Source organism: Tachypleus tridentatus, chromosome 1, assembly GCF_004210375.1.
Source record: "Tachypleus tridentatus isolate NWPU-2018 chromosome 1, ASM421037v1, whole genome shotgun sequence".
Classification (NCBI taxonomy): Eukaryota; Metazoa; Arthropoda; class Merostomata; order Xiphosura; family Limulidae; genus Tachypleus; species Tachypleus tridentatus.
Genome location: NC_134825.1, coordinates 139,401,769 through 139,414,026, shown reverse-complemented (window position 1 = coordinate 139,414,026; position 12,258 = coordinate 139,401,769). Strand labels below are relative to the sequence as shown.

Sequence of the window (12,258 nt, the reverse complement as noted above, 5' to 3'; positions counted from 1 at the left end):
TTAATTACGAGCCTCCAACTAAAAAATTCTGTAGTTATTTCATATAATACCGGCATTTATTTATGAGAAGAGATATGAGCACTACTTTTGTTACGAAGAGTCTACACAATACAAACTAAGTTGTATTACGAGTAACGGATATAGTATTACATATTTATTTTAATATCTATGTTTATTTCAGTTTAATATATATTTAGGAGTGCATGTATTTTATATCCTTGAATGTGTATTGCGCCTGTTCTATAAATTTGCAGAAGACTCTCTAACGTAAGAATCAACACAGTACAAGTTATGGATGTAAAATACCGGTAAATTTCTAGAAAATCTCCTCTTAAGCTTATAAAAGGTAACCAACACGCGGAGAGACAGTTTTTATAATGTTGTTGGTTTGTTACAGTCAGTATACTGTATATACTTCGAAAGGTATAGTTGTGATAAACGCTTATTGATCTGAAGACTACAAATATTTGACCAAGAACGTTTATAGATTTGGAACATTACAAACCATTTAACTTCAGTGAATTAACTTTGGGCGTTTGTATCTCTACTAGAACACTAAATATCTTCGCCAGAAAAAAAGTCAGCTTGCATGCGGCTTAAGGTCAGCCATTAAGCAAAATGTAACAATATTATCATAGAATTCGTTGCTTGCAAAACGTCGATAAAATTATTCAGTTAAAAAATTATTAAAAAATCAGATAAAAATTATTGAGTATTGTTTGTAGGTTTGTAAAACATTTGTATATAAATCATTATTTGTAATAACTGTTATTATAAATTGTACTGTTGTTTCTATATTAAAATATAGTTGTGTTAAGTTTGTTTGTTTTTGAATTTCGCGCAAAGCTACTCGAGAGCTACCTCATATACACAGGCCCAGTAACAGATGATCCGGGCCCGGCATGGCCTAGCGCGTTAAGGCGTGCGCTTCGTAATCTGAGGGTCGCGGGTTCGCGCCCGAGTCGCACCAAACATGCTCGCCCTCCCAGCCGTGGGGGCATTATAATGTGACGGTCAATCCCACTATTCGTTGGTAAAAGAGTAGCCCAAGAGTTGGCGGTGGGTGGTGATGACTAGCTGCCTTCCCTCTAGTCTTACACTGCTAAATTAGGGACGGCTAGCACAGATAGCCCTCGAGTAGCTTTGTGCGAAATTCCCCCCCCAAAAAAAAGGAATTATTATTATTATACTTTATTTTAATACCTATGTTTGTTTCTGTATAGTTTTTATGCACCTGCGTATTGCACAAGTCCCGCTTGTTCTCTAAATTTGTAAAAGATTCTCGAGAGCAAAAATTAACAATATGTGGTTTACGTGTTTTCGAACAGTGTTGAACGTCCGAGAATTTCGCGTGATTAGTATAAAACCAGTTAGCCGAGAAACAATAATAACATTATTGTTTGTTAGCTATAAACTTTGGAAGCTATAATTGTGATTAACTCTCTATCAGTGGGAAAACTACAAAATTTGACCAGGAACATTTATAGAATTTGAACATTACACACAGTTCAACTTCAGGGAATTGCTTTGGACGTCATTTATTTTTACAAAGGTATTAAGTATCTTTTCATTAAATATCTTCTCCAGAAAAAGTCAGCTTCTAAGGGTGTGATGCTAACCAAGAAAAGACAGCGTTAGCTTGGATGAGGTGTAACAATATCATCTCAGAATTAATGTGCTCGTCGTAGACCTGAACTATCGATAAAATATTTAATTGTAGGCTACATAGAAAACTCAGTATCGTTTGTAAGTTTATAAAATTCTTATATATAAACCAATATTTGTAATAACCGTTAATATCAATTGTATATTGAAGTATATTTGTGATAAGAAAAAAACTGCGTGTTTCAATCTTGTTGACAAATATCAAAAATCTAATACATATCAACATTCAATTAACTTTTAAATGAAAATTCCCGGATATTCGAAATTTTAACACATTAATATACGTAACACAACAAATCAAAGACTCGTCCAAGTTAAATTATAATACGTAACAGTTGTTACAAAATAATGATTTACATACAATGGTTTTACAAACTGACAAACAATACTGAGTCTTCTATCTGATCTGGAACTGAATCTCTTACCGGCGGTTCACGGAAAGCGAATTAATTGTATTTTGATACACAGGTACAGTTCGCTTGACGGGGATGAAGCTAGCTAGCTTCATCATACGTGAGTTTTGTCGACGAAAATATCTAGCGTCCTCGTAAAAATACTAAAATTCAAAGGTCCTGAAGTTTGTAATGTTCGAATTCTGTAAACGTTAATGGTCAAATTGTTTGTTTGTTTTTGAATTTCGCGCAAAGCTACTCGAGGGCTATCTGCACTAGCCGTTCCTAATTTAGCAGTGTAATACTAGAAGGAAGGCAACTAATCATCACCACCCACTGCCAACTCTTGGGCTACTCTTTTACCCACGGTGCGACGGGGATTCGAACCCGCAACCCTCAGATTACGAGTCGACCGCCCTAACCACCTGGCCATGCCGGGCCGCTAATGGTCAAATATTTCTAGTTTTTCGGTTAATAAGCGTTAATCACCGTTATAGTTTCCAAGGTTTAGAGCAGCGTATCCGATACTTTCTCGGTTCATTTATTAAGTAGTTAGGTCCAAACAACTTAATACTCAAGTATTTATGTCCTAACATCTTTGTAGCCGTTTGAAAGAATAATACACGTAAACTGAAAAACAATATTTTTATTTCATTTTTAAATAACGATGATTACTAATGGGATGTGTGCACCTGTTGGGCACTGCGCAGCTTCTCAAATCTTAGAATCAGACTGAACACCACCACCTCATTTCCTGTTCCACATTGGTTTTCGCGCGGAACTGGCTTTTTATCACAGCAACCGCAGAAAACCCAGCTTCGCAGAGACATGACTTCGCACATGGAATTAGGATTCGCTGAGCGTTAGCACTTGGAAGCGAATATTAATATTTTACTGATGTCCAAAACTCAGTTAGTTCCATGCTGCCAAGTTTTGTTTTTAAAGTATTGTCACAAGACAGTTCAATAAGATTTTCTTCTTCTGCAGAGGTAAATTCAGATGGGAACTTAGCCTTGAATGGGTCTTGTATCCATGCAAACTTTTCCATATCTTCTGGAAAGTAATTTTCAAACCAGTCACGAAGCTGTTAGTTGCCCCTAAAAAACATATTTTAGTTAGTGAATCAAATCAACATCATTGGATGTAACAAGCTGCTGCAGCAGGGAGAAATGGTCTTTGCTACCATCTTCATTCATTGTTTTCCCCATAGTAATAACTTTTTTCTGAAGACTGAAACCTTCAAAATGTGCGTGTTACTTCTCTGCAGAGAGAGATTCAATGCATTCAGTTTTACGAAGAGATCACACAGATATGTTAATTTTGAAAAAAATCAGTATTTAAGAAGTTATTAGCACATTCGTGTTCTTCTTCCAGATAAGAGAAGACTTCCTATTATAATTCGAACACACGGGACAGTACATTCCCGCGGGACAACTATGGCGAGCTACAGTAGTACAACAAAGAAGTGTGCTCAGATTCCATATCCCTACACAGTTTAGAAAAAAAACAACAACACCTCGCCTTCATTGGGCGAGTTTTTATAAAGTTCACCACTTTCAACACATTTTGCAGGACTACGTTCAGTGGAGGACTAAGGTGCTGTGACGCAAGGGCTTCCATGTGAATTATGCAGTGGGTTCACAGTGCTTCAAGATCTTTGCTTCGTATGAATGCCTGCAATCTTCCATAACAGCTGGACATAGAGCGACCACCATTGGTACCGACGCCAATGCATTTAGCCCAGTCTAAGTTGTTTTCACACATAAAAATGTCAAGAATCTCACACAAGTCTTGAGCCTTTGTACCTGCACTGATACTTTTACAAAAGAGAAGGTCTTCCACAATTTTGTCACCATCCATGAACCGCATGTACCATATGAAATGAGCATCCTTGTAAATACCCATCGTATTGTCACCATCCACGAACCGTATGTACCATATGAAATGAGCATCCTTGTAAATACCCATCGTATTGTCACCATCCACGAACCGTATGCACCATATGAAATGAGCATCCTTGTAAATACCCATCGTATTGTCACCATCCACGAACCGTATGCACCATATGAAATGAGCATCCTTGTAAATACCCATCGTATTGTCACCATCCACGAACCGTATGTACCATATGAAATGAGCATCCTTGTAAATACCCATCGCCTCATCTAGCTGTAACCCGAATTCTTTCCCTACCATTTTTTCAATTAGCTGATTTTTGGGGTCTTCGGCCATGTGTTGGGTTCTACGACTGATACTATTGTTGGATAAAGGCACCTTCGAAAGCAGACTTCCCGTAGATTCACCAACCATAATGTTCACCATATCCACTGCAGCCAGTAAAATCACGTCTTTTGCGATGGTGTGAGGCTTTTTACATTTCGCGACTCTATATGTCACCTTATAGCAGGCTAGCATTGCTTGGTATTGATGCTTGTTTCAAAAATGTTCCTTTTTGTTCTTTCAATTCTTTTAACTTTTTGGTAAAACAATCACGGGACTTACTAGCTAGGTTAGGATGACCTGTTTCTTAGTGGCGTTTTAGTTTACTTGAAAGCATGCACTCTAGAGCCAAATCTTTTAGATATAATATTTATATACAAAATCTAAGAAACGAGGAAGTTCGAGAAGTTACTGGCGTAGCCGAAAGTACAAGTAAACAAAATCATATCTCAAAAATTCGAGAACGTCATCGAAAGGAATGTGGTTAAAACTGTGAACTACCTCGAGCTAGTAGTTCGAACGGTGTCCGACAGATGTCAATGTTGTTGTGTTTCCCTCGAAAATTTGAAATATCCCACGTCTTAAAGTTTGGGAACCACTGGTTTATTGTATACTGACTGTAGCAACCTAACAATATCATTTAACTGTCTCTTAGGGCGTTGATTTATATACTTTTAGGGTAAAGTTTTCGAAAGTTCAGTTGGCAACAGTACTGAGTGATACACTAGCTAGGACTTCCGTAAACAAAGATTGTTGATTCTTTCACTTCTAAAAATTTAGAGAATAGGCAGGAATTTCGCAATACACTTTTAACAATATAAGTTACAGACATTTCCAAATATATATTTAACTGAAATAAACATCAGTATTAACATAAACATATAACTGATTTGTTTTGTTTGTTTTTGAATCTCGCGCAAAGCTACAACAGGGCTTTCTGCGCTAGTCGTTCCTAATTTAGCAGTGTAAGACTAGAGGGAAGGCAGCTAATTATCATCACCCACCGCCACCTTTTGGGTTACTCATTTACTAACGAATAGTGGGATTTATTGTCATTACAACGCCCCAGCGACTGCATGGGCTAACATGTTTGGTGATGGATATTCGAACCCGCGACCCTCAGAGTCTAGCGCCCCTAACCACCTAGCCATGCCAGACAATATATAATAGAGAAATCATTACAGTATCAATTTTGTTGACAAATATCATAAATTTGATACATATCAACATTCTGTTAACTTCTGAATTTGAAGTCGTAACACGTAACGTACCTAACTTAATAAATCGGAGACTCGTCCGATATAAATTATAATAGTTAACGTACTTATATTGAATAGTCACACTTTGTTTTTCTTTGTATGGTTGGAATTTAAGCTAGAATACAAAAGTTGGTTTAATTTCTAGGGGTTGAAACTTTTAATGTTATTTAATTCTAACACGATCATGGTGAACCGCACGAGCTGTTGCAAAGCATGGGAATAGGGCAGCAGGTTGGTAGCGGATCAAAAGAACTACAAATTGTTGAAATAGTTTCCAATTTTGCCCTCGTTAGTTTAGATTATTATATAACAAGGATAGTTGAAAGTCCACTTCACTAAACGATAATAAAAACTCTCTATTTGTTCATGTTTCACTTTAGCATACCCAATCTTCGGTGGCAGGCCTAACTTTACAAACAAACTACATCTAACAGAAATCCCATTTACTTCTTAATTTTCTATCTATATTTTCCATCAAACACAAACTAGGTATTCACAGCAATGAATTAACTAAATCACGTACTTATTATTTACTCACAAAACTTACTACTGCACTTTAACTTCGTTCAAACTGTTTCCGAAAATGAAAAACGTTTCATGCATTAAAGACACGTTCATTACATTTCGTTAAAGCTTCTCCCAAGTTCAACTGGGTGTGCACGACCGTACATCCGAAATACCATGGTTCGACGCCTGTTGCCGCAAAATCGTGCTCCGTACTTTCGTCCTGTGAATGCATTATCCGATCAGATCAGCCCAACAGTTGTAGGTGGATACTGTTAACTGTTGTCTTCCCTCCGGCTTATCAGTACACAATTAGGGACGGCTAGCGCAGGTAATCCTTGTCCAGTTTGGCGCGAAACTAACAAATACTACTTTCCGGTTTATCAACAACACGGAATCAAAATATAGGCTACAACATACGTAATACACTAGAGAGAAATTAGAAGCAAAATCAGGACCGTACTTTCAGTTTCTTCACCTCTACGCTGTTAAATGTATACAGTTACTTTGAGGACACTTTAGCAAATCATGTAACTTCATTCATTGATTAAGTGCACCCTATGAGCTAAGCAAAACGCTCTCCCTCTTTCAAGGCCACAGTTGGGGTAGGGGTGACCGGCGGGGTTAGTAGCATTAAACTGTAAGTGTAATACATGAAAAAACAAAACAACAAACATCACTCTTTGTGTTAACAGTGAAAAATAAAACAAAATGAAGGCTCTCCTGGGATACAGACTAGTTGGTTAGAAGGCCCTAGACAATATGAATATGAATACCGCATATACCGGGCATTATTTGATAATGTTTCTATGGAAGCATTATTTATTTCATAGAGAGAAACTATGATTCCTAAAATAAATACAAACATGAGACGTAAATATTAAAGATGTTTCTGACTGACTGATTTATTCAATAGAACAAACGAGACAATAAAACTACCACGATTCAGTCTGCTAAAGCCGTATACAAACTACAAGTCAACCAAAAACGGTGGCACATTGTAAGTTACTCAAGACAAGTTTTTGTTTTACTGAATTTCGCGCAAAGCTACACGAGGGCTATCTGCGCCAGTCGTCCCTAATTTAGCAGTGTAATACTAGAGGGGAGGCAGCTAGTTCTCATCGTCCACCACCAACTTTCACCAATGAATAGTGGGATTGATCGTAACATATAACACCCCCACGACTGAAAGAGCGAGCATGTGTGGTGTGACGACGATTCGAGCCCGCGACCCTCATACTACGAGTCAAGCGTCCTAATCACCTGGTTATACCGGCCCGACAACAATAATCAACTACGTTTGTACTTTCCAACGTCAACATACGAAAACGTTAATTTTCAGGCTTATGTAAGCATGAATGAAAAATTAACTTTGTGAATTCAATTCAAGCCTTATCTCAATAATTTTCATTGAATGAAAATACAGATGGAAAAAAATATCCTCTTACTTTGAGCAACATCATAACCTGATACAAGTTTACCTTCTGTTACTCTGAATTACACAAAAATGTAATTTGTTTAAATGAACGGAAATAAAGATACTTGAAACTAAATTTTAGCTGCATCGATTCGTTTTTGCTTTTGTCTGTTTTTGTTAAGAGAAGGTGATAGCGATTTTGGAGGAGGTCACAATACTGTAAGTCACTAGTTTTACATACACACCTAGTACATTGATGATTCTTATGCACAAGAACGTTCTACAAATTTCGAGAACAGGCAATACACAGTAAATAATATACGTCACAGGCAAAAAATAAAACCATACAGAAACAAGCGTAGGCACTAAAAGAAATGTACAACAGTAAATCGGTTACAACATATATTTATATTATGGCCCAAAAATAACATGCAAAGAAGGCCACTAAGGCAGCCGGAAATAACAAAACAAATAAATGTCAAGCCTCTTTTTCTTACCAAAATTTTCACGCAGTTATTTTATAACCGCACCTTTTACTACCTTCATTTTTGTTTACAGTATTTAATATAGAAATATTTCGTTTGCACAAAAATGACCCACAATGCACTAAAATTATATCCTTCAGGTTCTTAAAAATATGGATGTTTAATGGGCTTAATCTTCGATGTAAGTAATCTGTTTTAATGTGGGTTTAAACCCCAAAATGTATACAAATCAGTTTTCATCACTTTATTGAAAGCCTTTGAATGTTTATCATAGAGTGAAAAAAATTGCCAGCTGTATAACGACATATAATATTAATGATGAAAAATATGTCGAGTCTGAGAAATTACCACAGTTTAATTAGCAATAATTTTGTTTCTACAAAGACACAACATCACTTATTTCTTGTCTTTGTTTTAATAGTTCCAGTTGTCAGTTTGCTATGATGTTATTTTAAAAGTATATATTTAGTTAGTTATCACTAAGGACTAATGCTTATCGCAAGGGTTAAGATGATCGTTATCAAACATGACGTGAATAAACTTCAAGGGTGAAACGCTATATTACGATAACAATGGTGAAACTGACAACCTATTTTACCAAAGCAATATGATGGTCATTTGAAATACGAGTTGTGTTTCGATAGCTGGAAGCGTTTTGTATAATGAATCTTAGAACAAGAAATGAAAAATTGATGGCCAGATGAAATACGAGTTGTGTTTCGATAGTTGGAAGCGTTTTGTATAATGAATCTTAGAACAAGAAATGAAAAATATAAGAGAGCTATGATGACTGAATAATGGTGTCTGCCTTCTAAAACGTTACTACAACATGCTTATAAACAGACTATACATTATCAAACGTAATAGGTGTAATAATTTGTATTGGTGTAAACGAAATGTTACGGCTTTTTTATCGAATATGTTTCTTTAATTAAACAAAAACTGGTTTTAATAAAGTGATATAATAACATTCGCCTGATATTATTGTTATCATACTAGAATGGAAATCACGTGATAATATTTTAATGTTTATATATATGCTGTAGCTATTTACAAATGCAAACAGTTTTTAACTTATTGTGACTAACTGTAGAAAGACATCACCATTTTTAGCAGCAGAATAAATGGATTGTAGAAAATGTTCAATAATACTCCTAATTTTATTATTATAAGTACAAATCAAAATATCTTAATGAATTCTTGAATACCACTGAAATGAAACATTTTCGACTGAGGTAATTTACGTGGCGTAGCCTTCGGTCATAGTTTGTTGACAAATGCAAACCTACATAAAGGATTAGCAAGGTATCGAAACCCAATTTCTAGCGCTGTAAGTCCAGGACATACAGCTGTGCCACTAGGGAAACCCTTGCTCCGTCGCTCTGTAACCTTTTCAAACCTGACAAAAGGTTTCACTGACAAAAATCTACAGTTTCGTGTAATTCTACCTAACCTCTCAAACAGCCTTAGATGTAATACACCTATCTGGTGTTCTTAATGTTCTTGTTTTGCTGACCCCTCACCGTAAAAGAGTTTTGGTCCTTACGCCCTCTCCTAAAAATGCAAACTTGGCCCTAATTGGATCTCTAATTAAAAGCGCAATTAAAAAACAACAACACGAAGATAATCGTAATTTTTCAGATGTTCAGTAGCCTCATACGAAACAAAAACATATAACATAGAAAGGAAAGGGTAGTATAAAGACAGTAAAGAGGCAACTGACGGGGCTAAAGTTTGAAAAGCTCCGTATTAAAGCACAGGCACGTTAAGTATTGAAACAAGTCACGAATGTTTTAATGCTTCAAATACTTGAAGTTTTGGCACTGATTTCTGAAAGTCATATTCTGGTAGTTAATGCTAAGTATTTCGGTTTGGGTTTCATAAATAAATTAAAAAAAACAAACACGTTGTATAATTAATATCTACAAATCTCGCCTACCACTCTACAAGTAAAAACAGAAAGGCCTAACCTCACCTACCACTCTGTACAAGTAAAAACAGAAAGGCTTAACCTCACCTATCACTCTGTACAAGTACAAACAGAAAGGCCCAACCTCGCCTACCACTCTGTACAAGTAAAAACAGAAAGGCCTAATCTCACCTATCACTCTGTAGAAGTACAAACAGAAAGGCCTAACCTCACCTATCACTCTGTACAAGTACAAACAGAAAGGCCCAACCTCGCCTATCACTCTGTACAAGTACAAACAGAAAGGCCCAACATAACATTTTCCTCATTATTAGCAACTTCATGGCCCAACATAGCCAGGTGGTTAAGGCATTGGACTTGTAATCTGTGTATCGCGGGTTCGAATCCCTGTCACACCAAACATGTTCGCCCTTTCAACCGTGGGAGCGTTATAATGTGACGGTCGATCTCACTATTCATTGATAAAAGAGTAGCCCAAGAGTTGGCGGTGGGTGGTGATGACTAACTGCCTTCCCTCTAGGCTTATACTGCAACATTAGGGACGACAAGAGCAGATAGCCCTCGTGTAACTTTGCGTCAACTTCAAAACAAACAACTTCATTAATATGTAGAATACCTCGCACAAATATGTGTATCAGGTATGCATATTTTTCACAAAATATTATGATATTCAAAATGACGATGCTACCGCTTGTGTAGAGTCCACACAACTTTAGCAGTGTAAAATAGCAGCAAATAACAAGCGCCATATTAGGCTTCGTGGCCTTCATCACACTATTAAGTCATACACAGAAGTGGCTAAACTTTCCTCGTGTTATAAAATGACATGACAATAATAAAAATAAAAAAACAAAACTCGAAGAACAGAGTTTGTTTGTTTGACTCAGTTTTTACAGTAGATGTTAAGATTTATGACTTTACAGATCAAACCATTTAAGTGCATAAACCAAAGAGGAATGAGAGACTCATAGAGATATCGGTTTCACTCAAGTATGAACAGAAGTGTAAGTTTTCATTTACAACCATAACATTTACGAACTCAGTAATAAACGTATCCAGACGTTCCACTTAATAGTGCCCCAGTAATAAGGATAAGCCTTAACACAGGGGCTTGGATTAGTTTACGTTTGTACCGCCACTGTATCCTAACTCCCTTCGCTTGAATTTTCCTTATTCTATCACTTTAAAGTATGGCATTTAAGCCACGCTTTCTTGTAGGTATTATGTGACAGATCGATAAATCCTGTTAAAAAAAAAAAACAAACGCAGCCACGCAAACTCATATAGATGTAATTTTATTGAATAAAATTACACGTCAAGTAAACAATAAATAATGATAATTGTATTTATGAGAGTAAATAGCATTAAACAGTTATGAGCGTTTAGTGTATGACGCGTTACATGAGTTGAAACAAATAAACTCCTAAAAACAAAGAATAAAACCCGTGCTAAAAAAAAGAAGTAGCTAAAAGATGTTTATAGCAGTCTATGAGACGAACTGAAGATAAATTATTACAAAGCAGAGTACATGTAAAACTCAGACATGCACGAGACTTATTATCTCGATAGCTATATATCCTGAGTGTTCAATTTAGTATTTTGAGAAGTAATAAAGCATTGCAAGTTTACCTGCATAATTATTTATGAATCATTTGTTGCTTTTGTCCTTGCTTTAAGTGAGTATTATTACATTATAACCTCTCGTAGTTTATAAAAAGTTGTAGGCCTCAGTCGAACAATATATATATTTTATACATGTGGGCAACAAAGTTAACGCAAGTAAATAAGTGGAAGTGAAAGAAGTTAGACAGTGTGTGAGTTTATTTGTAACTGGCTATTTCATGAGTTTCACAGCTTGTATTGTAATAACAGAGATAAAGAAGAGTAATATGTCTTGCCTAAGAGTGTTCTAAAGTAATTAAAGCAGTGTTGGACTTTGACGAAAAGGAGAAAATCACTTAAAGCTCCTTACGACTGTGATAACCAATAGTGTAACGAAATTTTGTACATACGTTTGATTTGTTTTGAACATGTTATTTTAAAACAAGTGGACTGTATGCTGATCTTTTATTGTTAAAATTTATCGCCAAAAAGTCACAAACTACCGTAAAAAATCCTTCCTTGCCCAAACATTCCTATATATATGTATAAATCTGACAGAAAAGTTTTAATGAAGGCAAATTTAGCAGCATATGTAGAAACACCTGAATGAATTTTCATAAATTGATAAATATATCGTTTTGGATGAACTTTTAAACCGAAGTCGAGAAAGCTCTTAGAAATTGCATTTAGTGTTATCCTTTTTTTTTTTTTAGGAAATTAGACACGGGTTAAGAGTTTTTTGTGTGAAATACTTTGCAAATAAAAAAATAAAGTTGAAATCGAA

General features: G+C 35.9%; 1 protein-coding gene across 1 annotated transcript in view; it reads right to left on the bottom strand.

Moving 5' to 3' along the window:
* The window catches only part of LOC143225492 (FH1/FH2 domain-containing protein 3-like), a 120,389-nt gene that overhangs the window by 91,336 nt on the left and 16,795 nt on the right, over positions 1-12,258 (bottom strand). The gene's annotated exons all lie outside the window — the stretch shown is intronic.